The sequence below is a fragment of the Euprymna scolopes genome, chromosome 14 (genome assembly GCF_053919585.1).
Source record: "Euprymna scolopes isolate OS-2025 chromosome 14, ASM5391958v1, whole genome shotgun sequence".
In the NCBI taxonomy this organism is placed as follows: Eukaryota; Metazoa; Mollusca; class Cephalopoda; order Sepiida; family Sepiolidae; genus Euprymna; species Euprymna scolopes.
This window is the reverse complement of record NC_136495.1, coordinates 120928764-120954995: the sequence shown is the minus strand read 5'-3', so window position 1 is coordinate 120954995 and position 26232 is coordinate 120928764. Positions and strand designations below refer to the sequence as shown.

General features: G+C 31.5%; 1 protein-coding gene and 1 pseudogene across 7 annotated transcripts in view; one reads left to right on the top strand and one right to left on the bottom strand.

Moving 5' to 3' along the window:
• LOC145293258 (uncharacterized) overlaps positions 1–26232 on the top strand; it is a 554756-nt gene that overhangs the window by 15721 nt on the left and 512803 nt on the right. For all 7 annotated transcript variants that reach the window (XM_080139853.1, XM_080139849.1, XM_080139847.1 and 4 more), the window contains exon 2: positions 19050–19180. The gene's annotated coding sequence lies outside the window, so the exon portion shown is untranslated. The remainder of the gene's footprint in view (positions 1–19049; positions 19181–26232) is intronic.
• Positions 13941–14057, bottom strand: LOC145293419 (5S ribosomal RNA; annotated as a pseudogene).

Here is a 26232-nt window from a genome sequence, read left to right as displayed (position 1 = left end):
AAATCAAAGACAAAAAAAAAGCAATTAAAATTTGGGGTTTGTTTTACAATCCAGAGATTTGAAAAAGTGGTTAAAAAATTTAGGGTTTGTATTACTGTACACATAGATTCGAAAAAGTTGTCAAAAAACAAATATAGAACAAATAAATGTTATCAAAGGCAAGATAAGTTACTTTTCTACCTAACTGAATATATTTTTTGTGTTTTTATTCAGTGTAACATGTTTATTCAGCTCGAAAAACATGCAGTGTTTACCGATGTATTGGAAAATTCAAAATGGCGCCCGACCGTCTCTTTAACACGGTAAGTTTGGGAAAAGATGTTATAAATAATAAACTAGACAAAATACTATTAAAAAACAACCGAATATATGTCAACTTATGTCACGGCAACATATATTGAGCGAATTTCTAACAGTATTTTGTCTAGTTTATTATTTATAATACCTTTTCCCAAACTTACCCTCTCCGAGAGAGAGTCAGCCGCCATTTTGAATTTTCCAATACATCGGTAAACACTGCATGTTTTTCGAGCTGAATAAACATGTTACACTGAATAAAAACACAAAAAATATATCCAGTTAGGTAGAAAAGTAACTTATCTTGCCTTTGATAACATTTATTTGTTCTATATTTGTTTTTTGACAACTTTTTCGAATCTATGTGTACAGTAATACAAACCCAAAATTTAAATATATAATGAATAAATGTTACTAAAGGCAAGATAACTTGTTCTTCTACCTAGCTGGATAGGGTTTTACTGTAAAATGTTTATTCGGCTCGAAAAACAAGTAATGTCAACTGGTACATGAGCACAAAGAAAAATAGCCGCAATGTATTTCTTACACAGCCAGTTTTTTTTTTTTCTTTAAATATATACGAGATTTATTTATTTATATATATATATATTTTTGACACTTTTTTGAATCTATGGATTGTAAAATGAACCCAAAAGATGGTCGGAGATTACATCAGCTGAAACGTTGTGGAAACAACCAAGATGAGAATAATAGTCCAAATAATACAAAAAAATAATTATCAATCCTCATTTCAAAAATATACATTTATCGTATCAAAAAAACATGGAATAGATCCAGATTTATTTAAAAAAAAAAAAATAATAATAACTTGGTGCTATTTGCGTTTTGAATTTCTAAGGACTAAGAAACAAACTAAAATCAAGGGCAGAATCAATAAGACCCTCCCCAATCCCAAGAGTAGAATATCCAGAGGTCAGCGATTACATTAAACGATAAATTAGACCTTAAACGGCATCAAAAATGACACTCTTATAAAGTGCAAATTGTCTGGATCTCTTTTGCACTTTGTTCATCAGGAATATTAGTTAGTCCTACTTAACTAATATTCCTGGTGAACCAAGTGCAAAAGAGATCCAGACAATTGCACTTAAGAGAACAGTGAGGATACTAAAAAGAGCTCTCGGTTGGTTTCAATAAAAAGCAGGGCAATGTTGGCGGCTGGTTTGGCTGCCCCATACCCAGCATTACAATCTTCAAAGGAAGAAAATTAAAAAAGAAGAAAGTGATTGTAATTTTATTGAGGACAGAACTGATAATACAAATTTAATTATCAATTCACAAACATAAATTAGCCAATGAATGTGTGCAGAATGTTTGATCCTGTGGTCAGTCTCTGTCTATCTAGCTTTTCACTAAATGCATTTTAATCCATTTCTAGAAACAATGTTCCTTTGATTCTTTTATCATCTGTCAATCACCAGAATAGCACATTTATGGAGTATCTTTCTTTAAATATCGCCAGTGGTTTAAAATGAATTTTATTTACAAAAAATATTTATAATTCCATGAAAAAAGATAGTGAGTGGAGCAACAAAAACAAAAAACAAATGGAAAACCAGATAAACCATATAAAATTAGGGACAGTTTAGTCAGATTCTCCAGACCCTTTATAAGAGTAGACCGTCTACAGTTGTTTTGTTTTTATTTTGGGTGTACACATAGATTCGAAAAAATTGTAAAAAAAACAAATATATAACAAATAAATGTTATCAAAGGCAAGATAAGTTACTTTTCTACCTAACTGGATAATTTTCTAGTGTTTTTATTTAATGTAACATGTTTATTTAGCTCGAAAAACATACAGTGTTTACCGATGTATTGGAAAATTCAAAATGGTGCCAAACTTTCTGCTGAACACGGTAAGGTTGGGAAAATGAGTTAAAAATTTAAAAAAATATACAAAATACTGTTAGAAACTTGCTCAATATATGTTACCATGACATAGGCTGACATATATTCGGTGGGGGTTTTAACAGTATTTTGTATAGTTTTTATTTTTAACTCATTTTCCCAAACTTATTGTGTTCAGCAGCGAGTCTGGCGCCATTTTAAATTTTCAAATACATCGGTAAACACTATATGTTTTTCAAACTGGAAAACATGTTACATTAAATAAAAACACTAAAAAAATCATCCAGTTAGGTATAAAAGTAACTTATTTTGCCTTTGATAACATTTATTTGTTATATTTTTTTTTGACAACTTTTTCGATTCTATGTGTAAAGTAATACAAACCCTTTATTTTTCATAAACAAACAGAGACTACATTTTGATCTGATTAAGAGTCTCCAACCGCTCATTGTATGAGGTTTGTGTTTGTGAGGATCAGAATTTCAAACTGGTGTCCGTGTCTGGGATGAAAAAAGTTTAAAATGCTAATTCGATTCTTTCACAATTGATGTAACACAATCTTCCTAACGAACTTGCATTTTTGTCCGACTTAAAAACATAAACTTGAGTCAAGAAACATTTTTAATTAAAAAACATTTGTTTAAAAGTAATCTCCCCCTATATATATATATATATATATATATATATATATATATATATATATAGGAAATTGTTATCAAAACTTAAAGTAAAGACCACTTTTAAGTTTGCTCAAAATTAATTTTAAATTAAATAAAGTATTTAACTGGTAGCTTATCATGATATGGATAATCTATCCTCAAAATGTATAAACATTTGGACCCTCACCCCTCTTTTCACTATTTATTAATTAACAGTCACGGATTATAATGGACCCATTAATTTAAAAATAAAAAAAATCTCAAGTGAAAATGCATTATTTTTATTTTTATTTATTTTTAACATAAAAAAACAATTATACTAAATTTATATCTCAAACTACTAACAAAAAAAAAAAAAAGCATGAAAAAAAAAATTATTAGGTAAAGCTGTGAACAATTAATTTTTTAATTTTTTTTTTTATTTTTTTTTTTTTTATTTTTTTTTTTTTAAATATAATTCTTATGAAAAAAACCTCCCTACATTCTGTGTTAATTGTTAACTAGCAGGAGCTGTGGAAATTTCACACCGGCCTTTTTTATATGTAACATTTTGATATTGGCATTCTATTGGTGTTCAACATAAATGGAGATGTCCTGATATTATTGTAGCTCTTTTGTTAAAACTGCAAAAGTATTTATCTAACCTAGCAGGGTTGTAAAATACACTTAAATATGATATTTTAATTTATGCAGATTTTCTATGTATTGTTAGTCAATTTTCTATCGATTCTTATATATTAATAAAGCTGTGATTTCAAAAATAAAAAAAATGTATCCATATAACTTGGGTGCATCAGCTGAATCAAGACTTTTGAAGAAAGCAGTTTGTTCAGTTATAATCGAAAGCAAAACTTATGAAGAATTCTTGGTAAAATTAATTATTACAAGAAATGGAAGGTCATAGCAATTAAATGAGTCATTTGAAAGGAAAAAGATGTTACGCGTGGCACACAAAATAACACACACACTGTCGTATTAATATTTTTTTTATTTATTTTTTTTTACACAGTGATCACTACTTATCAAGGCCCGGAAGCCACTCAGGGATAAGGGTTATTGCAAGTACATTACGTTAGTGTGGAGATTTGATGAAGTGTTTACTTAAGGGGGCGGTTCATTAGGAATTTGTTAACATTGGACTTGAACACATCCGAGTTGTAGTCCGGTGGGAAGCAGGCAGACGGAACAGAGTTCCACAGGTGTGCAGTTCTAAGAAAGAAGCTTTGTTCATGGAATCCGCGTTTTGATTTAGGCACAGATAAAGAGTGGGGGAAATTTTTCACAGTGGATTCAGCTAGACGGGTGTTTTTCGTGAAAAATTGGCGAGGGGGGGACCAGAGATTGGAGTTCAGACGAGCACCTGCCATGGAAATAACGATAAAACAAGGATAGGCTCGCAACGTCTCTTCTGTGGGAGAGAGGTTGCAGGGTTGAGAAAAGGGCATCCCCCACTAAACCACGAAGTCTATTTTGTACTCTGTCAAGGCAGGATAGGCTATATATAGATAGAATCAATATAAGTTAAAGAAAAACTGACTTTTCAACTTAACGATATTATCATTTAATAAAGCACTGTTTATTCAATATTTTCACCCCAAGAATATGATGGCAAAAAATATTTTTTGTACATGAACATCTATAATCATCTACATAAGAATTTTTTTTTTATAAATAAATTTTTTTTTTTTTAAATATAATTTTTTTTTATAACTAATAATAGTAAATAATAATATATTTTTTTTTATATAAAATATGAAAAAAAATTAAAAAAAAAAATTAAGATAAGTGAGCCATACTAGAGAAAAATAATTTTAAAAGTTGGATAATTTCTACTAATGATTAACTTGAAGATCTATGGATGCATGGCGATATTACGATAAACAAACGAGATTTGTACCTCACCCACTACCCACTGCCATCCAAATTTTATTTTCAAAATGAATAATTCTATCAGTTTCACAATTCACAATAATTGGAGTGATGTGATTAATAAAGTTTGTAATCATGTTTAAAAAAAACCCCAAAAAACAAACAAACAAAAAAAGCCAGTTCATACAAAACAAAAGTTTTGAGCAATTGTACAAGAGTTCTATCTTAAATTTTAAGAAAAATCAAAAAAATTCAGAGTATAATTTAAGACTAATAACAAGTTAAATGTGAATCTTTTTGGATAAAAATAAATAAAATCTAAATGGCATACATTCAATAATTTAATCATCAGTCTAATTTAATCATTTTTTTTTATTACGAGGGTCATTTCAAAAGTAAGTCTTCCTGTCTTTTTTGTTTTTAACTCAAAGTTGAGCAGCTATGAAATGCTAGCATTAAAAATGAACAAACTTTTGTGCTCTAGAATTTATATTTCTACATAGTCACCACTATTCTCAATGCACTTTTGCCTACGATGAACGGTGGCTGTGCTTGACATCTGAGTGCGCTTTGTCATACAAAGGTCATTCCAAAAATAACTCACAAAGTTGAAGAGCTACAGCGACAAAAGCAGTACCATTAAAAGAAACAACCTTTTGTGCTCCAGAATTTATTTTTCTACATAGTCACCACCATTCTTTATGCACTTTTGTCAAGAATTCAATGATTCATCTCTGCTTCTGACATATGTCCGTGACAGAGATCGCTTTCTTAGAGTCTCACACCATCAATATCATATCTGCAACAGAAAGATAAAACTTTCAGGTCATGAATACATAAATTCAGTCATCGTAACAATGCAATTTTCAATCCCCTTTGATCCATTCGGGCAGAATAAAAAAAAAAAAAAAAAAAAAAAAAATAGGAAGCTTTATTTTTTTTGAACGTCACTCATTAAGCAAAATAGAGGCACTTGAATTAATAAATCTTTTTCTATAACGTGAAAAATAAAGAAATTAAGATTGAATAATTTTTCAATTTCTATAAACTTGAAGCAATTCTTCTAAAATTAAAAATAATAAAAGGAAATATTATTGCAGTTAGTGTATTCCATGCAATTCTGCATATTGATTACTTGTTTGTTCAATATTTGACTAATGACCATCTATTTTTTGTTATTTTAATTAAAAAAATTGTTTTTACTAATTCTCACTTTTTGGGGATAATTATACAATTTAAAAAAAAAAATAGGTACATTTTTCTTATATCCAGTATCTTAGGACTTTAAAAAAAGCTTCTATCTTTAACTCATCAACGTTCTGATGCCCATCTGGCATCAATTGAAATGAATGGCTCTCGTCTTGGGGAGGCTTCATGTTTTGACAAGCTTCTGGGCTTGACTTTTACTCCCAATCCAAATGGAACATATATATCAAATCCATTGCCAAAGTCGCTTGAAAAATGGTGGGATCCTTCTACCACTCCAGTAGATATCTCACTCCTGATGCAATTCTCTACCTATATAAAAGCCAGGTATGCTAACGATGGAATATTGTTGCCACATCTGGGCAGGAGCTGCTAGAAGCAGCTTATCCTGCCTTGACAGAGTTCAAAATAGACTTCGTAGCTTGGTTGGGGATGCCCTTTTCTTTTCCCTGCAACCTCTTTCCCACAGAAGAGATATTGTGAGCCTGTCTCTGCTGTATCGTTATTTTCATGGCAGGTGCTCATCTAAGCTTTAATCTATGGTCCCCCCCCCCTCGGCAAACTTTCACAAAAAGCATTCGTCTAGCCAAAACCGCTATCGATAATTTCCCATACTCTTTATCTGTGCCTAAACCCAAATGTAGATTCCATGAACAAAGCCCCTTTCTTAGAACTGCATGCCTGTGGAACTCTCTTCCGTTTGCCCGCTTTCAAACTGACTACAATCTGATTGTCTTCAAGTCCAACGTAAACAAATTCTTGATGAACCATCTCCCTAAGTAATCCAATTTACAAAATTCCTATTATGTTTACTACGCTATAATCACATTGACTAATGTATACCCATTAACCCTTATCCTCGAGTGGCTTCTGGGCCTTGATGAGTGGTGACTCTTGTGTAACAAAAAAAAAAAAATAATAATAATTCCAGAAAATTTAAATCTATGTTTCAAAAAATGTTTATAATTAATATCTTCAAATTTATGTAGGGTGTAGTATCTGTTCTGTGCTCATTCTGTTCTAAATTGAGGCAATTTTTATTTTTCTCACAATTTAGAATCCTTCTTTTAGGGAGCTGAATTTTCCTTAAATAAAAATTCAACCATTTGTTTCACGTTGTTCTTGTAGGGGAGGCGAATAATTAAAAACTAATCATTGTTGAAGAGCAATTTTAATTTGACTTTGAATTAAATCACACATCTTGAAAACTTAATCAGTTTATTGTTGTGACAATCAGTCATGTAATTTCTCCTCTTATCGAGGATAGACCAAATATGCACTTGTAATTGTTTATCCACAAATAATTACAAAAAGTGTATGTAAAAGGGAAAAGTAGTTTGTTTGAAACATTGTTGGTAAAATATGTATATATACAGAGTTTAATGATAAATTTATAACCCTAAAGAAAACAACACTACAGCTTTATTTTAAAACTTATTAAAAAAATCAATTCAGATAAATTGATTATGTAGTAGAGCTGACATCTATTCAATGTAGCGGCCTTCAACCTCAATCACCGCTTCAATATGGGTCCAGAACTGGGAGCATGCCTTTTCTACAAGCACTAGTGGGAACTTGGCAAATGCTCAGCAATCAGACTGGCTTTGGTGTTGTGGGAGGTCATGTTGGTGATGTTCTCGACATGATAATCTCACTTGTTGAACATTGTGTCATTCAGACATGATAGAAGGCTTCTATCGCATTAGGATTTGTACACAACTGGCCAACTAGTAGATGGTCTATAACAAGAACAGAAAACCGGTTTTCATCAAACGGAAATGGAATGTTGCCTTTTCTAGGGCGACAATTTTATCGTTCCACCCTGTATATATGTATTATTTACAAATTAGAAACGGGGCCATCAAAAGTAGAGTTGGGAAAGTTATTGTCATTTACCTCAAACAAGGCACATTATCACTGGGAAGTAAAAGGCTATTATTAGGGTTCATCCTCGAGTGGTATTCAGGCCTTAATAAGTGGTGACTCCCTTGTGAAAGAATACTTAAAAATTTAAATCGTATATAAAAACTAATCATAAAGAGATCCATGATTATTAGATTGGATAAAATCACATTACCTCTTGGAAAAAAAAAAAAAATAAGAGACATGGAAATACAACTTTCACTGTTTATATCAGACTAGCCTGGGTGCCCGGCGATAGTCGGGTGTTTGGAGGTGTGTGTTGAGCAAAAAAAAAAAATAAAATAAACAAGTAGGCGGGCAGGCTCGAACCCGTATTGCAAAGGACAAAAAGAATGTGAACCCTCCCCGCCCCCCCCCAAAAAAAAACGTGACGTCTTTGCCATTGTATCTATCGCAAAACCGGAATATGATTACTATATTGACCAATTGACTACTGTACACTCTTAACCCTTATCCTCGAGTGATCTCTGGGCCTTGATAAGTGGTTATGCCTATGTAAAAAAAAAAAAAAAAAAGTGGCAAAGGTTTAAATGAAGGCTAGTCACAGTCGAAAAGAGGGGCTCACTTTCAAAGAAATTAACGAAAAAAAGCGACCCCCCCTCCTTGTCCTTGTAGAAAAGTGCCCAGTTGAAGGTGAAGGAATTAATGTTTTTGGACAATTTTTCGATATTTGTCTTCTGGAGGATCAAGCTTCAAAAAGATACTAATCTCGTGAAACTGTCGAAAGTTTTAGGCAGACATACAAAAATACATACATACATTTAAACAGGCAGATGAGATTTATACAATAGAAGATGTCTTTCAATGCAATGTGATTTAGGACCTGAATTCTAAAATACGACAATATACTGGTTTGTAACCTGATCATTGGCGACTATGTAGGTTATAATGGAGGTTTTTAACTTTTTAACATGCAAATTAAGTTGTTTTAAATGTACAATGGTACTAGTAAATAAGGCACAAATGTTGTAAGTAATAGTTCCGCTGACATTGTATTCGGATTGTTTAACTCTACCAAGCAACCCGATTTTGAAGTCTAGTTAATTTCTTGTTTCTGTTGATTATAAGGATTAGAAATAATGTTTAGAAGCTTGAACAACCTGTTGAATAATTTATAGTCATTTGGCCCAAGTTCAGTGATTAAATATTTTCATTTACTAGCCAAATAGAAAAGTTACTAGCAAGACCCATGTGACTTTTGGAATATGACATCTTCGTTCTGTGACTAATACATGCATCATAAAGATTTTTTTTTAATGAGTGTAATTCTAAATATACAACAAATTTTATGTTAAGATTTGAAAGTGTAAACATTCAAATTTCTTCAGATGTTTTTAAAAATAACCTTCTTTAAAAAAAGCTTACATTGTTCTATTGAAGTTTTTATTTAAATAATTTGACTTTGCTTGTTTTATTAAAAAAAAAACAAATGAAGGTTAAAAAAAAAAAAATTTTCACTCTGTAATAAGCTTTGGAAGATTGTCAGTGTAAAAAAAAAAAAAAAAAAAAAAAAAAACATCGCTAATCTTTATTAGCGTTTTATTATTTCTAGTTGTTACTTTGAAAAAATGACTTGCAAATGTGACTGTTTCTCTCGCAATGTAAAACCTTGTGAGAATAATCGCCCAGAAATTGATTTCTAAAATTAAAAGAACTTTGCAAAATCACGTGGTGAAAACGTCCACTTTTAACATAAAGTGAGTGTGTGTGTATGTGTGTGTTTTAATAATAGTAAAAGGGTTCAACCTTTATAAATCTCTATTACTTTGATATTGAGCACTTCGTGCAAATACAACACACCTCCATTTTATATTATTCTTTTGAGCTGTGTAGCATTAATTATTGTTTTATATCTATACAAATAAATAAGATGCATGTATGCGTATATGTCTGTAAATATTTAACCAATAAACTCTTAAACTGAAATTTAGAGAAAATTGCAATCATGCATCATACAAAATCTTTGTTTGGATGGATGAGTAACACGTACAGAAATATGTCGGCAAATTGAAATGCAAAATGTTCATTTCAACGTGCTGACATATTTCTATTACTTTTGTGCATGTGCAAATTCATTCATAGCTTGAAAATCTTTCTTACCAATCTATCGATAGGTCAAACATTAGGGAACGCTGCTGGATCTCTAACTGTTTTGATTGTAGCTGATAAATCACTTTTTTTTTTTTTTTTAATTTAATTTTTTAAGTCAGTTTTCTTGTTTTGTCACTTTAAACTAAAGTCATTTTTTTTTTTACTTTTGAAATCAGTACCTATATATATATATATATATATATAGCTGAATGTGTGTGTGTGTTTGATATAGATGTACATAATAATACTTTGATAAGTATGTTTTAACTTAAATAGGGATGGTATGATAAAATTGTGGGGTCTGCGTTTCGCGCCTGGCCTCCATAGAATGGAAATAGGCACAAACTTTAATAAAGACTTGTCATATCTATCTGCGTAAGTATACTTTGATAATTGTTTCTGTTTGAAGAAATATGGTATGATAAAATTATGGGGTGTTCGTTCGCACCTGACCTCCATAGAATGGAAATATGTCACAAAGTTTAACAAGGTTTTTTAATATAGATCCACAGAATATTGTGTTAAGTTTTTCAATGTGAACAGGTATGGTATAATAAATTATGGGGTTTATCTATTTCATTTTTACTTTCATCATATTTTGCTTTGGTTTTGATACTCCCAAATTCGGAGCTATCTTTTTACAACCCTTCCTTTTCATAACCTATCATGCTTTCATAAATCAGTCCATTTTCTGTAGGCTGTTTTTGAACCCAGTCAACGACGGGTACTTTTGCTAGTATATATATTATATATATATATATATTCAGTAAAGAATTGGCTCTGTAATAATAAATACGAAATCTGCATGAATTCAAATATATATTTTGCAACCACTCAATAGAGTAAGAGACTAAAACTATGAATACTTTTATATTACATGAACCATCTTGAATGCAGGAGGACAAACTTTTATAAATCCATTAAAAAAATCATCTTTTTATTTTCCATTCATATTATATAATCGTTTCAGCCCATATCAGAGATATATATTAGGGATGAGACAAATCCTTTTTTTCCCTTCATTCTGATTCTTTTAAAATCCCTTAATATTTAGCTATATAGTTGTTTTTTTATTATTCTCCAGATTATTGCAAAAACCCATGTAAATATGTGCAGATATTTTCCCAAAACTTAAAAATACAATTGTTGAGAGTGATCTATTTATTATTACTTTTAAAATCAATAAATAGTTATCAGTAGTACCTGAAAAAGTTTCAAGCAAAAGCAAAGCAAAAAAAAAATAAAAGAATTGGTTTTGCCAAGTTTTTTCCGATACTTGAAAAAGTTCTGATTTTTACGCTTCCCAAATAATCATCCCAGCATATCTATGAAAGTGAATGTATCTGTGTGTGTGTGTGTACATTTCCCTACGCAATAACTCTGTCAATTTTAAGTCTACAGACTCGAAATTTGATATACAGGGGACTGAGATTTGGGAAAATCTTTGTGATCGGTTTTTGGCCAGAAATTTGGCTGTTAAGGGGTCAAAGTTCAACCATTTGACCTTTGAGAACTCTACCAAACTCCTCCGACAATTTTGGATCTACGCACTTGAAATTTTAGATATAGGTTCCTTGGACATGAATCTAACTTAATAACTTGATTTGAGCCCCAAACAATAAATGTTAAGGGATTATAATAGGGGTCAAAGTAAAAAAAAATTGACTTTTATTTTTATTTTTATTTTTTTGCTCAATATACACCTCCACACACCCGAGCAATGCCGAGCTGAAATGCTAGTATATATATATATATATATATATATATATATATATATATATATTTTTATTTTTATTTTTTTTTTCCTTGGAAAAAGATTTCTGCCTCAACAGGAAAATAGTCAACAAAATGTTTAACCGGAAAATTATTTTACTGAAAACTATTGGTTAATATTAAATTATAAAAAGGAAGATACTAGAATTTTAAAAAATATTTTATTTCAACTCAATCAGATGTGCCTTATGCACTAATAAAAATATAATTGGCATTTTGTTGCACTTTTTAAGGTTTTAAATATTTATAAATTTTCTCATTATAAAAATCGATTATTATATTGATCATGTTTCATTTTTTTTTCTTTCTTATTTTTTTTTATTGGATTTTGATGGTTAAATTATTAAAGTATTGTTTGGCCACTAAATTATTACTTGAACCAAATTGATATAAAACAAACTTTTTATGGCAATGTTGTTTTCATCTGTATTTATGCAATCATTGAATGTAAATAGCTTTTAAGTCTTTCAGTTTTTTAACGCACCAGGATTTGTTAATAATTCAAAACCAGAAATGACTTTATTTAATAGTGTAAATGCTTTAAAATTTCAGAGAGTCATAATTTTTTTTTTTTTTTTTTTAACAATCACCAAAAGAGTAAAAATGTCTGACTAACTTACAAAGGAAAGTTAATTTTGATAAATATAATTTAAAAATTAAATTATTATTATTATTTTTTTTTTTTTTAAATAAGTTTTGTCTTATTACTATTACATTTTTTTATTTAAAAAAAAAAAAAAAATAAATAATTGATTTAATAGAAAATAAACTTGTGTAACTCACGAGAAATATGCATATATGTAGACGCATAAATGGGTCACATAATTTCATTAAGACACCAAAAGAATACCCTTCTGAGGATGATTAAAATTAATTTCATGAACAGTTTTGCACCATTCTTATTTCACCTGATGAAAATTAAGATAAAAATATAATGGTATTAAACCTTGTTGTATATCGGAGTATCAAGAGGAGTATGTGTATAACCCCAAAAAGGAGTATATATTTTATTAATTAAAATGTACATGTTTATATACATGTCTTTATGACCTATTTGCGTTTGTGATGTGTATATACTTGTTTGAATTGTGGTGTTTGAATGCATCTACAAGTCACTAAAATGTCTGTTGGTTTTACACTTTTTGAACCATATGTTTTCTGATATATATATATATATATATATATATATATGTAACAGTCTATTTTACGGCCCGTGATCAGTCTCTCTAAGTGTGTTGATGCATGCGTATCAACATAATTACGTAAACATATATACATACAACATACCTGTTCTGCTATTGTTTCTCTTGAAGATCTTCAGCCATCTTGGGGAGATTCTGTGTAAACAAAGACGTTTCAAGACGGACCAAGACGCTGTATATTTTTATATTTTTTCATTTCTCCCAGGTAGTTGTCATAGCAGAGGAGTGATCCTTTGTAATTGCAAGAGTGTCCCTCCTTTGGAGGAGCTTGCTTTGATTCCCACCTTCAGACCTTGTGTCGAATATTGGTGATATGGGCAGCAATTTAAATATCTATTCCCATTATGTATCAAAAATACTGCAACACTATCAGTCTTGTGTAACACTAGACTACTTGTTTTTCAAACTTAATTCTTTAAAATAAGTAAAAAAGACTGAAACTTATAAAGCTTGGTAGAGAAGTATAATTTATCTTGCCTTTGGTAACATTTGTTATATATTTGTTTTTTTTTGGCCACTTTTTATACCTCTGTCTATTGTAAAACAAACCCTGTTCTCTCCCTTTCTCTCTCTCACGCACAAACACGTGCGTGTGTTTCGCTATTTACAATTCGTCAACATGAACCTGGCATGGTTTCAGCTTCTAGGGTCCTGGTTTTTGAATCTTGCTAGGTTCAACCATGCTGATGAGTCATAAACGATGAAATGCATGTCTATAGATAATTAAATTTAAAAAACATATGTCACTCCATCATCTGAGGGCATCACCTTAGTGTAGGAAAAATTATTTCCAACTAGCATTTAGGTAAAAATGCTCTTTCCTTGAAATAATTGACAATTAACAAATAACGTATATATATGATATGTATAAATGGCTTCCTTCAGTCTTGACAGACTATGGATACCCTTAAAAGAGTACCTGCGCATTAAATTTTTGCGGCAAGAGTTGCACAATCTCCAACCACACCTCTTCTGAGTCGATATTGTTGAATACCAGTGGCAAGTGGAGGTTCAGGATGACTGGAAACAATGCCAAGATAGCGGAAAGCACATACAGCACCTAGAATTCCCAAACGGTCACCCATCTGGTACTAGCCAGGCTCAACGTTGCTTAATTTCTGTGATCTGATGAGAACCAGTGTGTCAACGTGATATATATATATATATATATATATATATATATATATGGTATATAATGATTGTGTCACTATTGTTTCTTACATATAAATACACTGAAACTCTGGTGTTTATTGAAATGTGCTCAGTGACAAGCAGAGCATTATTATAGTGTATTCTTTTTATTTATTTATATAAACATTATTAGCTACATATATGCATACATGTTTCTGTTAAATTTTTTTTTTTTCTTAATGCAACATCATCAGACAGGATCTTATGTAACTAATGTTTGTATAAATAAATAAATATACTACATATATATATATATATATATATATATATATATATATATATATATATATGATACTATTGAAAATTATATACAAGAAAGTGGTTTATCAATATGACACATAAGGCAATTCCTGTCTCTTATATAAAGGTAGTAAGATGATAATTTTGTGTTCATATCTGAGAAAGAATTTATATATTATATTCAGACTATTGCACTCATCTGTTTTTAATTTATATATTTGCTATTATATAAAATTTTGTTTTGTTTTACGGCATATCAACCCTTTTCGGGTTATTTAATGCCGAATCCAGTTATTTTGAAATAAAATTCATGTTGCATCCAGTTATTTTGTAGGTTTTTATTCTTCAAACTCTTTGTATCTTCAACCGCTAGTTTGTAGTGTTTGGTTTGGTTGTTTTATAGTGGATTTTATCGTTTTTGTTCCTTGCCCTGCAGATCATGAATGAGTTTTGCAATGGAATAGAGAAAAAAGGGTTACAGTATTAATGTTTGGTACATTTTAAGTTAGGAAACATATATATATACCCACATATCTATCTCTCTCTCTGTATATATATATATATAAACCATAAAAAATGAATAATTAATTAATAAAAGTTCGTTTTTCAAACTAATATGCAAATTAGTTAACCTTAAAGTCACTCGCATATCCATGACCAAGTATATCAAGTTTGTTTTAATATTTTTTAAATAGAAAAGGTAGACTTTTAATATTAATGTCTGTATGACAAAAGACTCAACTTCATATTCAACAATTTTTTTCTAAGATCCATACTAAGAATGCATGTTTTAATGTTTTGTAGAAGGTTTTTATTCTTCAAACTTTTTGTATCTTCAATCGCTGGTTTGTAGTGTTTGGTTTGGTTGTTTTATCGTGGATTTTATCGTTTTTGTTTTCTGCCCTGCAGAACATGAATGAGTTTTGCAAGGGGAAAGGGATACAGTCATAATGTTTGGTAACTTTTAAGTTAGGAAACCACTCAGGAAGTGGGAGAGATAGAAAGAGGAAATAGGAACTTCCTCATATATAGACTTATAGTTGAAAAAAAGATTGACCACACCCTTCTTTATCCTTCCCTCTGTAACAAATGACTTAAATCAAAATAACTAAATAAAATTCAACCAATAAATAAAAACCAAAATAAAATTAATTACATGTAAAAAGGCAACAGAAAAAAAAAAGCCTCTTTAACCGCAACAACAAAATTGCTCCTGACGACGATCCAGGATCGAAAGCGCTTGAGGGAAATGGCTGACAAAAAATCACTTGGCAACATAATACACAACTTACTAATTGTAATGAGAAAAAATACTCGGCAGATTGAGAAAATCAACAGAAAAATAAAGTAGAAAGAAAACTGTTGTAGTTAATCAAACGTGCTTTGATAACAACTTACTGCCTATTATAGTAAAAAAATAATTATATATATATATATATATATATATATATATATATATATATATGCACACACACATGCGTGTATGTATCGGTGTATGCAGAAGATCAGAGTTCAGTGATGACTAGCCATTTTGCACCCAAACAATCGTCAGCCCATGTGTGAACACAACAGTCTCCTGATTCATGCTCTGATTAATGCGTTTGACATCAAATTTCAAGTTACCAGTGATTAAGGTCTATCCCTGATATTGTGTACTCCTCACTTCTGAACAAAGATTTTCTTTGGTTTGTCTGTTTTACAGTGCATCGACCTGTTTTGGCTTATTTAATATTGAAAGCATGAATGCTATTGAATTAAATAAAAATGTGAAAGACCTTAAGTCTCAACGTTTCGCTCACTGTTGCATGGACTTTATCAAGATATAAAAAGGTAAAAGTAGCATAAAACGAAGATCTGTAATTTGGGAATATATATATATATATATATATATATATATAGAGAGAGAGAGAGAGAGAGACTATAATGAATTTATGTAGAGGGGGAAGACAAAGATATGCAACACACTCTCACTTATATACACGCACACACATATATATATATTCATGTATTCATATTAAAATTTTGTAGTAGATATATTTTATATATTTTTTTTTCTGAATTTCCTTCAACAGTGCTCAATATGTGAGTAGAGCAAGATAGTAAGTTGTGAAAATATATATATGGTAATTAAGCTACACATAATTTTCCATGTTTCATTCTCATAATGACTCATCAGGCTAATGCATGGAATTTATAGTATTTAGTATTGCCCGCTAACCAATCAGATTCTTTAGGTCACTTTTTAATGCACAAAGGAGGATGACTTGCTCTTCTCCAAAATTGAACAAAAAAAAAGGTAAATTAGAAGTCAGTCAATCTTTTCTAATAAAAGCCCGGCTATTGGCTTCTGAAAATAGGAGCGAAAATAACAAAGAATCTGATTCGTAAGCACACAAACCTAATACAGTTGTATCTATAAAAACACATAACAACATCAATTCCACGCATTAGCCTCATGAGGATGAAACGTGAAAAATTTTATGCAGCTTGATTGTCATATTTATTTTCATAACTTTATATATCTATAAAAGTGAGAATGTGCATGTATGAGGACACTTCTCAACCTATATACTCAACAAATTTTTGACCTACAAACTTGAAATTTGGTATATAAGATATTTAGAGATGTGGAAAACTTTTTAATTGATTTTCATCCGGAAAAAAGGGCTGCTAAGGGGTCAAACTTGAAAAATTGGTACATGGGAGTCATTGGATTTTTCTATCTTTGCCAATTGTTTCACGAATGTGCATGCATGAATAGTTCACGTTGCAGATTACTTATGTTAAGAATAAGTAGGTTTGAAAACACCTTCAAAAGAACATGTCACACTGATTTAATGGTTATCGTACTTGACTCACTGTTTTTAGGTTTTGGTTTTGTTTTCAGCCAGAATATTTTTTTTTATTCTTTTTTACTTACAAGAAATAAATAGTTTGGAAAAAAAACATAATACTCGCATGCACATGTCTGAGTTTTTGTATTAAGACTAGTGGGACCTGTGGAAATTCCACAGTGGACTCTTTCATATGTAATATATTGATGTTGGCTTTCTGTGGATGTTCGGTGTAAATGGAGATGCCCTGATATTATTGTAGCTCTTTTGTTAAAACTGCAAAAGTATTTATCTAAGCGAGCAGGGATGCCTGGTGTAATCCGGTCGTAAAATACGCTTAAATATATTTTAATTCTTGCAGATTTTGTATATAGTATTATATAGTCAATTGTCTATCGATTTTTATATATTATAAAATTGTGATTTCAAAACTGAAAAAAAATATACCGATATGACTTTAGTGTGTCAGCTCAAACCGAAACCAAATCTTATAAAGAAAATATATATATATATATATATATATATATAAAACTTCCTTCACCGATAACCAAAACTTAGGAAGAATTCTTGCTAAAATTATTTATAAAAAAAAATAGTGCCAGCAGCTATAATTAAAGCTGAAACCAAAACTTATGAAGAATTCTTGGTAAAATTATTCATTACAAGAAATGGCAGTCCATAACAATTAAACAACAGTCGGAATTGCTTTTGATGTAAGCATGACACACAAAATAAACGAAACACATAGATGTAATATTTATGTGTATTTTATGACCGGGCAACGTTAGGCGGCCTGCTGGTATGTATTACATAAAATGTATATAAATGTCCTATTAGTAAAAGAATAGGAGAGAAGCAGGAAGCAAAATGGAGTCCAAAGGAATTGATTTTGAAAGCAGGGAGTCATCCAGTGTCTAAGTTAATATTGTTTTCATTGATTATAGGGCTAGATTGGCGGTAGGGAGGGGTGCAAAATATATATTGTAAACAATTAAAGACCATACTATATTTTTTCTTCAAATATTTTCTATATTTAAATCATAGTTTTTACTGTTATGTTTCCCAACCTTTTCTTTTTTTTTTTTTTTTTTTTTTGTACACTTTTCACCTGTATGTGTTTCTTGCATCTACGTGACTTGCACATCATTTTATTATTATTATTACTATTCATAGAAATCCAAAGATTCAACGCCATAAAGTACTGAAAACAAACTTGAAAAAAATTTTGTCTAAAAGAAAAGTTTTTTTTTTTTTTTTTTTTTTTTTTAATTATTAATGGGTTTTATCACAGGTCTTCCCCAGGTTGTACCTTCTCTTTGGTAAGGGGTTAGTTTATTGCTAATCGTCTGATGTAGCCTTACCAGGGAATACTGACAGAGCTGCTCAAGCATTTTATTTTATTTGTAGGCCAGAGCATGCTAGTGTGCTGGCTTTTCATTAAATCTACACCTGACCTTGTATCTTCTTAGAGAGGAGGTAAATGAAATAATTTTTTTTTTTTATTCACACATTTTTATTTTTGGATTTATCTCCTTACAATTCTCACCTGTTCTAAACAAAACCTTTCTAAGCAAAGAATGATGATTGCTAAAAAAATAAAAATAAAAAAACTCTTATTACATAATAGAAAGTAAACAGTGTTTTGCTTGCTTACAAGACTGGATATTTCTCCATTTTTTTTTTTTTTTTTTTTTTTTTTTTTTTTTTTTAATCTTTTTTTTTTTAAAACTCTTTTTGCTAACATTGATTTTTTTTTTTATTTTTTATTTTATGTATCTGGGAATATTTCTCAAAATTTCCTTTTTATTACTTTCGTATGTTTATTTATTTTTTTTCCTTTTTCATTATGTTGATCTTCTATAACGTGTATCGTCTGCTTTGTATATTTGCAGCAACAGTCAACTAGGCTTATGCAACTTAGTGCTAGACATTGTGAATTACTACCTGTCTCTAGAAACCACCTATTCAATTGGATTTTACCTGAGTGCATCTACGTTCATTGGAGGGCCTTGGCAACATAGTGGTAAGCAGAAAAAAAAAAACACTTTTTTTTCTCGTTTCAGTTTTTAAACTTGTTTTATGGGTCACAAGGTGGAAAAAAAAAATGTAAAACGTAAATATATTTTTGCATTTTTTTCTATAAAAAGCAGCAGATCTTGAATGTTATCAAGATTAAACATGTCATTGTTTATATATATTGAATGAATAACAAAAGTCTGTATTCCAAAGTTCATGATGTTGACCATCTTATAATTTATTCCTTTAATTCAGTTGACATTTACAATTCTTGACAGTATCTGTTTCATAGCACAAAATCAATCACTTAATTATTATATCAATCAGTGAATCTATTTTGCCCTAAACTCATCAGAAGAAATAGCAACAATCAATCCATCAAAAGGAGATAAAGTGCGTTTTGACATGATTAAAATCCAAAATTTGGAAGAGAAGCTGTAAATACCTTATATATTTACATTTCGCCATTTTGACATCTTTAATCATGTCAAAATGCACTTTTAGGGGGGGGGGTGTGTGTGTGTGTGTGTTCGTGTTCGTGTTCACATTGAGACCAATGTTATTAAAAAGCACGGAATTTTTCTGTTTCACTATTTTATTTTTTATTTTCACCAATCCCCGAATAATTTTTTGTTTTTTTTCTCCAAATTGTTTAGGTTGGATTCATAAGTTTTTTGGCAAGCGCTCTCAATAGGAATACTTCCATCATCCTCAGGCATATTGTGTTGTAAAAATTATGTTTTTTATTATATATATATATTATATATATATATTTTTTTTTTGTTACGGTCACGTGGTGGCTTATTGCGAGTTAGGTGGGTGGACAATTTTTTTTTTTTTATACATATTTAAAATCTACTACCCTAGGCATTTCAAAACATTTTGACTGTACTTGTAATTAACACCATTTATTTGATTTCTTTTTTTTTTGTCTTATCTATATATAAAAGGCAAAATAGGTGGACAAATTTTTATATGTTCAAAGGCTTTTCTCGACAGCCTCTCGGAGGGGGGGGGGTATTGTTGCTTGGAATTGTTTATATACCTCCTAGATAATAATATCTAGGGTTTGCGAATGCGCGTCGCGTCTAGATTTATTTACGTCGACTTTTACACAGTTTTTGCTATTTCGGCCCCTCTCGTGTTGATTCGGTTTTCCATATAAAAACGAAACTGATGTGCAAATAAGTTGCATTTCTCGGCATACGGGCCGCGAGCGTCCAGAAAGCAATGAATGTTTAGTCAATGTTGGTGAAAACTGTAATATCAGACAATTGCTTTCATTCGGACACTCCCCTAATAAAGGGGGAGCTGGTTTTCCCCAACATATTGGGGAAACAAAACCAGACAAAGTTGGGTAAAAAAACAAACTCAAAAGAACTATCCCGCAGTTAAAATTAAGTGCGGAATTTAATTTCCTTTGACCTAATTAAATTCGCCGCGCACCTGCCACTTTTGCGTTTAAAATGTTAAAATGAATTTCGTTTCAGTTACTTTCCTTTCGTGGGCGAGCGGTAACTTATCAAGTTTTTCGCCTCAACGTTCCGGGTTCGATCCTACCTACCAAAACTTTTTTCTTTTTTTATTTTACTTTTTCTTCTTTTTACATCATGTTCGCTGTTTTTTTTTTGTTTGTTTTTCCGATTTTTTAAAAGAAGTTATACATAGGGTTTTCATCTCCCCCCCCCCCCACACACACACACACCTACAAGCACCCGGGCAACGCCGGGTACCCCCGCTAGTAACTTATAATGCTTCAATTTTTTTCTTGTTACAGTTTAAAAAAAAAAAGAAAAATTTTATTTCATTGTCATACATTACTTATTCGCGGTCGATTTTACAACAGCTGTGTTGTCCTTAGTGTCATGTCACATACGAGTGAATGCTGGACTTCCACTAGCTTAATCTTTCTGTGGATGCAGAGCAATGTCTATGCTTTGTTGGTGAATTTGTGGTGTGCACTTTAACCACAGTCGGCTCTGTGCTGCAAATGTTTACGATAGTATGGGCATGTTGAACATAACTCAGGTTTGATGCACACACACACACACATCTCAATCGAGGGTGTGAGGAGAAGGTGGATCAAGAAAGAATTGAAATGACTCTACCAGTATTTAGTTTAATTTTCGATTTTTGAGCGATTATCGAGTCTCCAAATGACCGTCTAATATCAGCCCTTTTTTATTATTGTCCTAACAAGACTCGACACTACTAGTAAGTAAACGCTTTACAATAAGTAAAAACACAAAAACACTTAAGTATCCAGGTAGGTAGAAGAGTATCTTATCGTGCTTTTTAGTAACATTTATTTGTTACATATGTGTTTCTTGATCACGTTTTCGTTTTGCTGTCTGTGCGGGGAAATATGTGGACATTTTCCAGAATAACTAACAAAACAAGAAAGAGGTGAAATAAATATGCAACAAATAAATGTTACCAAAGGCAAGATAAGTTACTTTTCTATTTACATTTTGTTTTATTTTACTTCAGTCGAAATTCTCAGAACTCAAGGGACTCACTACCCGGGTTAATACTTGAACTCTACATGAGATACATAGATATTTGAATGTTCCATTAAACTTCTTTATCTCTCAAACACTGAGTTAGTAAAGAAATTGAGAACATAATTTTCCTCTCCCCAATTAACCATTTTCATATGTTGGATTCCAAGACAAGAATTTATCTAGTCTGGTGGAGTATCCTGTTTCGTGCTGTTACTTGAGATAACATCACTTGGAGAAGGTGCACTATTCCTTGTAAAATCTAATGTGGGTTAGCAGTAGTGATGAGATCTTCTTTAGGCAGCGAATACTATGTTATTTTGAATATTTGTTTAGGGTTTACTTTTCGAGAAAGGTATCCTCATGCCAGGTTATTCTGACAAACCCCTGTACAGAGAGACCTTAGACACTCGAGGATAGTGTCTAGTAGGCATTCAAGTTCTCTTTGGTAGGAATTCAAGTTCTCTTACCTGAATAAGTGTTCTTATGTTTTTATTATTCTTTTTTTTTTTTTTTTTTTTTTTTTTCTTACACAGGAATCGCCACTTATCAAGGCCCGGAGGCCACTCGAGGATAAGGGTTAATGGGTATACATTAGTCAATGTGATTATAGCATAGTAAACATAAGTAGTGGGAATTTTGTAAATTGGATTACTTAGGGGAACGGTTCATCAAGAACTTGTTTAGGTTGAATCAGATTGTAGTCAGCTGGAAAGCAGGCAAACGGGAAAGAGGGGTGCAGTTCTAAGAAAGAAGCTTTGTTTATTGAATCTACATTTAGGTTTAGACACAGGTAAAAAGTGTGGGAAATTATTGATAGCGGTTTTGGCTAAACGAATGTTTTTTGTGGAAGTTTGGCGAGGGAGGACCATAGATTGAAGCTCAGCTGAGCACTTGCCATGAAAATACCGATAAAGCAGAGACAGAAATAAAGATAGTGTAAAACATGTCATGTTAGAACGAAAAACAAAAAGTTGGTCTCGGAGCCATAGTTGAGCTTTGATAATCGTTAAAAAAAAAATATTGACATTTAAATAAAATACTAATTGAACATTACATTTTCACATTATTAATTATCAATGACTTCTAAACCGTGGCACATCAGCTTCATGAAGAAAGTTGCTCTGTGATGACTAGGGCTATGACAACAGCATATTTTTTTCATTGTTTTGACTCTCGACACAGTTAGACACTGTGCATACACTTCCTATGCGCTGGCTTTTCAATCGCTAACTTTGATCCTGAGTCACGTCTTCCTGTGGCGAGAGGACAACAAAACAAAAAAACAAACTTTCATTCTTGCTCACGTGATCACGTGATTTCCTATTAAAATTTTTAAAAACTTTTTAAAATTCTTATTTGTATTCGTTGGGCTTCTTGTCTTGAGTGGTTATGACAACAGCATATTCTTTCCATTGTTTTTACTCTCGAGTATATATCCGACACAGTTAGACACAGTTAATCAACCAAGCATAAACATATAAGATATCAATGGATATATACCAATCAAAGCAAGGAAAAGAATATGCTGTTGTCATAGCTCTAGTTATTACTGCAAAATTCAGTAAAATAAAGTCTTTATAAAGTCTTTCTTCTTTTGTCTTAGTAGAGTAAGAGCATCTTCACATAACCACCTCTCAGCTTTAATTACAACATCAATATGGATGCCTTTTAAACGTACATGAATTTTATCGTTCATACCAGTCGGATCAATCAGTTATAGTCTGAATCATTTTAGAGTCGGTGATTTTAGTTTCATCGTGCTGAGGTATGGTTCTGTGAGGTTCTAGGATGGCCCCTCTTTAATAGGGTGTTAGTTTATTGCTAATCACCCTATTAGGAAATGCCAATGGGGTTGCTCAGGCATTTTTTTAGTCTGCCATAGTGCATACGCTTCCTGCGTGCTGGCTTTTCAATCGCTAACTTTTGATCCTGTGTCACATCTTTCTGCAGCGAGAGGACGACAAATAGGAAGTGGATTGATTAAGTGCACAATCTTTTTATGAATTGTTCGATTGTCTCGTGTAGGAAGACCATCCGTCTGGATAGTTTTTGAACACACCTCACATCGCTTTTGCTCTATTTACCAAAATGTTTGGCTTCCTAAGTATTAGCGAATGCCAACTTGAAAGGTATCCAGAGATGTTTCTGTGAGGTTCTAGGATGGCCTCTGTTTAATAGGGTGTTAGTTTATTGCTAATCACCCTATTAGGAAATGCCAATGGGGTTGCTTAGGCATTTTTAGTTGGCCACAGTGCATACACTTCCTAGTGATGACATAGCCAACTTGAAACCCATGTTTGATGTGAAAGAAACACGTTAAACAAGGAAGACATCAAATAGCTGTTCTCCCCTGTATGTTCCATATTATACCTTGGCAGGTGCTACTGAGTACTGGTTTTGTGGGAATGTGCCCAATCCAACGCCATTTTCTCTGCAAAATCTTAACAATAGAAAAAAAAAAATTCGTTTAATATCACTTAACATTTAGCATTAAATTAGTTTCTAAAGTGTATTTTTCCTCTTCTTTTTCATTAATTCGTTTTCAAGTTTTGTCTGTGCTATTCAGAGCTTTTGTTATTACACACGCGTACAAAAAAAATAAAAATAAAACACAATCAAAAGGTTTGGTTATTTTTAGAGATTATCAACTCGTTGTTTTTACTTGTATTTTTACAGATTGAGTTGACCTTTATTAACCTTTTCAAAAACTCATAACATCTTTATCAAAAGAAAATAAGGTTTGTTAGGAAGTAGACCTTTTCACGTGTCACAATATTTTTAGTTTTTTTTTTTTTTTTTTCTAAAAGAAAAAAACGACAATGGATCACTGTGTTCTGAAATCCTGGTTGTTATGATATAGCGGGATAAAGTACAAAAATAACTTCACGGTGGCTTTGCATAAAACCACTTGTTGTAGTTATTGTAGTGTTGAAAAATCGGAAAAATCAGAACTTTTTGAGGTGTCGGAATCGGAAAAATTTGGGGCTAATTTTCGATGCCAAAAACTATTCTTTTATACGAGTTTTTTTTTTTTTTTTTTTTTTAAACTCAATTTTCCATTGCTGATACTAATGATAAAATGATGACTTTATTGATTTTAAACTACCAGTAAAAATAAAATCTCTAGATTCTGGCATAAATGTATTTAAAAAAATTTTTTTATTTATTTATTTATTTTTTTGCGGTTGTGAAAATATATGCACATATAGCATGGGTTTTACGGTAATTAATAAAAAAAACACACAAAAAAACAACTTTATAGCTAAACATTTAGACGTTTTAAAAGAATCGGTAATTATACCGGAATCGGAAATTTAGGATAGAATCAGTAATTGTATTGGAATAAGGAAAAATATTGGAATCGTCACATCTAAGTTATTGTTTTGAAGTACGAGTTAAACATACTAGCTGAAGTACCTGCTTACACCAATAAGAGACTATTGTCCTAAGAGCAAAGTGTAGTATTTGTTCTAGAACTGCACTCCATCTTTTATGTGCTTGGTTAGTGATGGAGAAATCTTTCTAGACTGAAACCATATTCCCTCACACTTGCTTACTCTGTCTCTTACAATTCTACGTAATGGTATCCTCCACTTTTGTTTTTCCCATCTCCAACCTTATTTATTTCTCAAAATGTTCATCTAAGACATAATGGCCAAAACCTTTCTAGCCTTTTATCGGAAGAAAGTATCATAGAATTTTATCGAAACATCATCTCTACTCGTGTGTGTGTGTGTGTATATATATATATATATAGTGTTGGGACGATTAATCGAAATCGGGAACCGGAAAAATCGGAATATTTCAGGGTATCAGAATCGGAAAAATTTGTACCGATCTGCCAATGCACAAAACGATTCTTTTAATTGTCTTTTTTATTTGATTTTGTTTAAAGCTAGATCTTCCTTTGCTTGTAATAATGATTAAATAATAAATTGATTTTTAAACTATTGGATTGTGTAGTGGACTTTCGGTCAGCGTTCAAGTTGTGGATAACTTGGCAAAGACTAAAGTTACCTCTCATGAAAGAGGAGAACTATTTATGGCACAATGGGAGATTCCATTGTGCACACATGGGCCAGTCTATTCTTTGGATTATGATTGGCTGAATCACCTGATTGGATATGCTTGTACATAAATACAAGCCCTCAGTCCAGCTCAATCTGGTGTCAGTCTTGTGCATAAGCTGGACCCTTGGTAAGTGTTGCTGTTATTATTATTATTATTATTATTGTTGTTGTTGTTGTGTGTTATTAACTACTGCAGTTCTTTTGATTATTCTACATCTCCCCTCCCCCCCCCCACGAGTAGGCTGGGTTGTATGAGAGGTATATCTCTCTTTTAGGCCTAGTTTGTTGTGTGGTAGTAACCTAGAAAGAGCTCGGGGAATCCTTGATGATCGAAAGCATGGGGATATATGTGTGGTTTGTTGTTGGGGTTTGGTTGCTGTGTATGTGCTATTACAGGGAGACAGTGGGAGATGCAAGAATGTAGTATCGCTTGAGGGAATTGTTGGTCCTAGTGTTGCACTTGGTATTGGGGTTGGTGCAGGCTT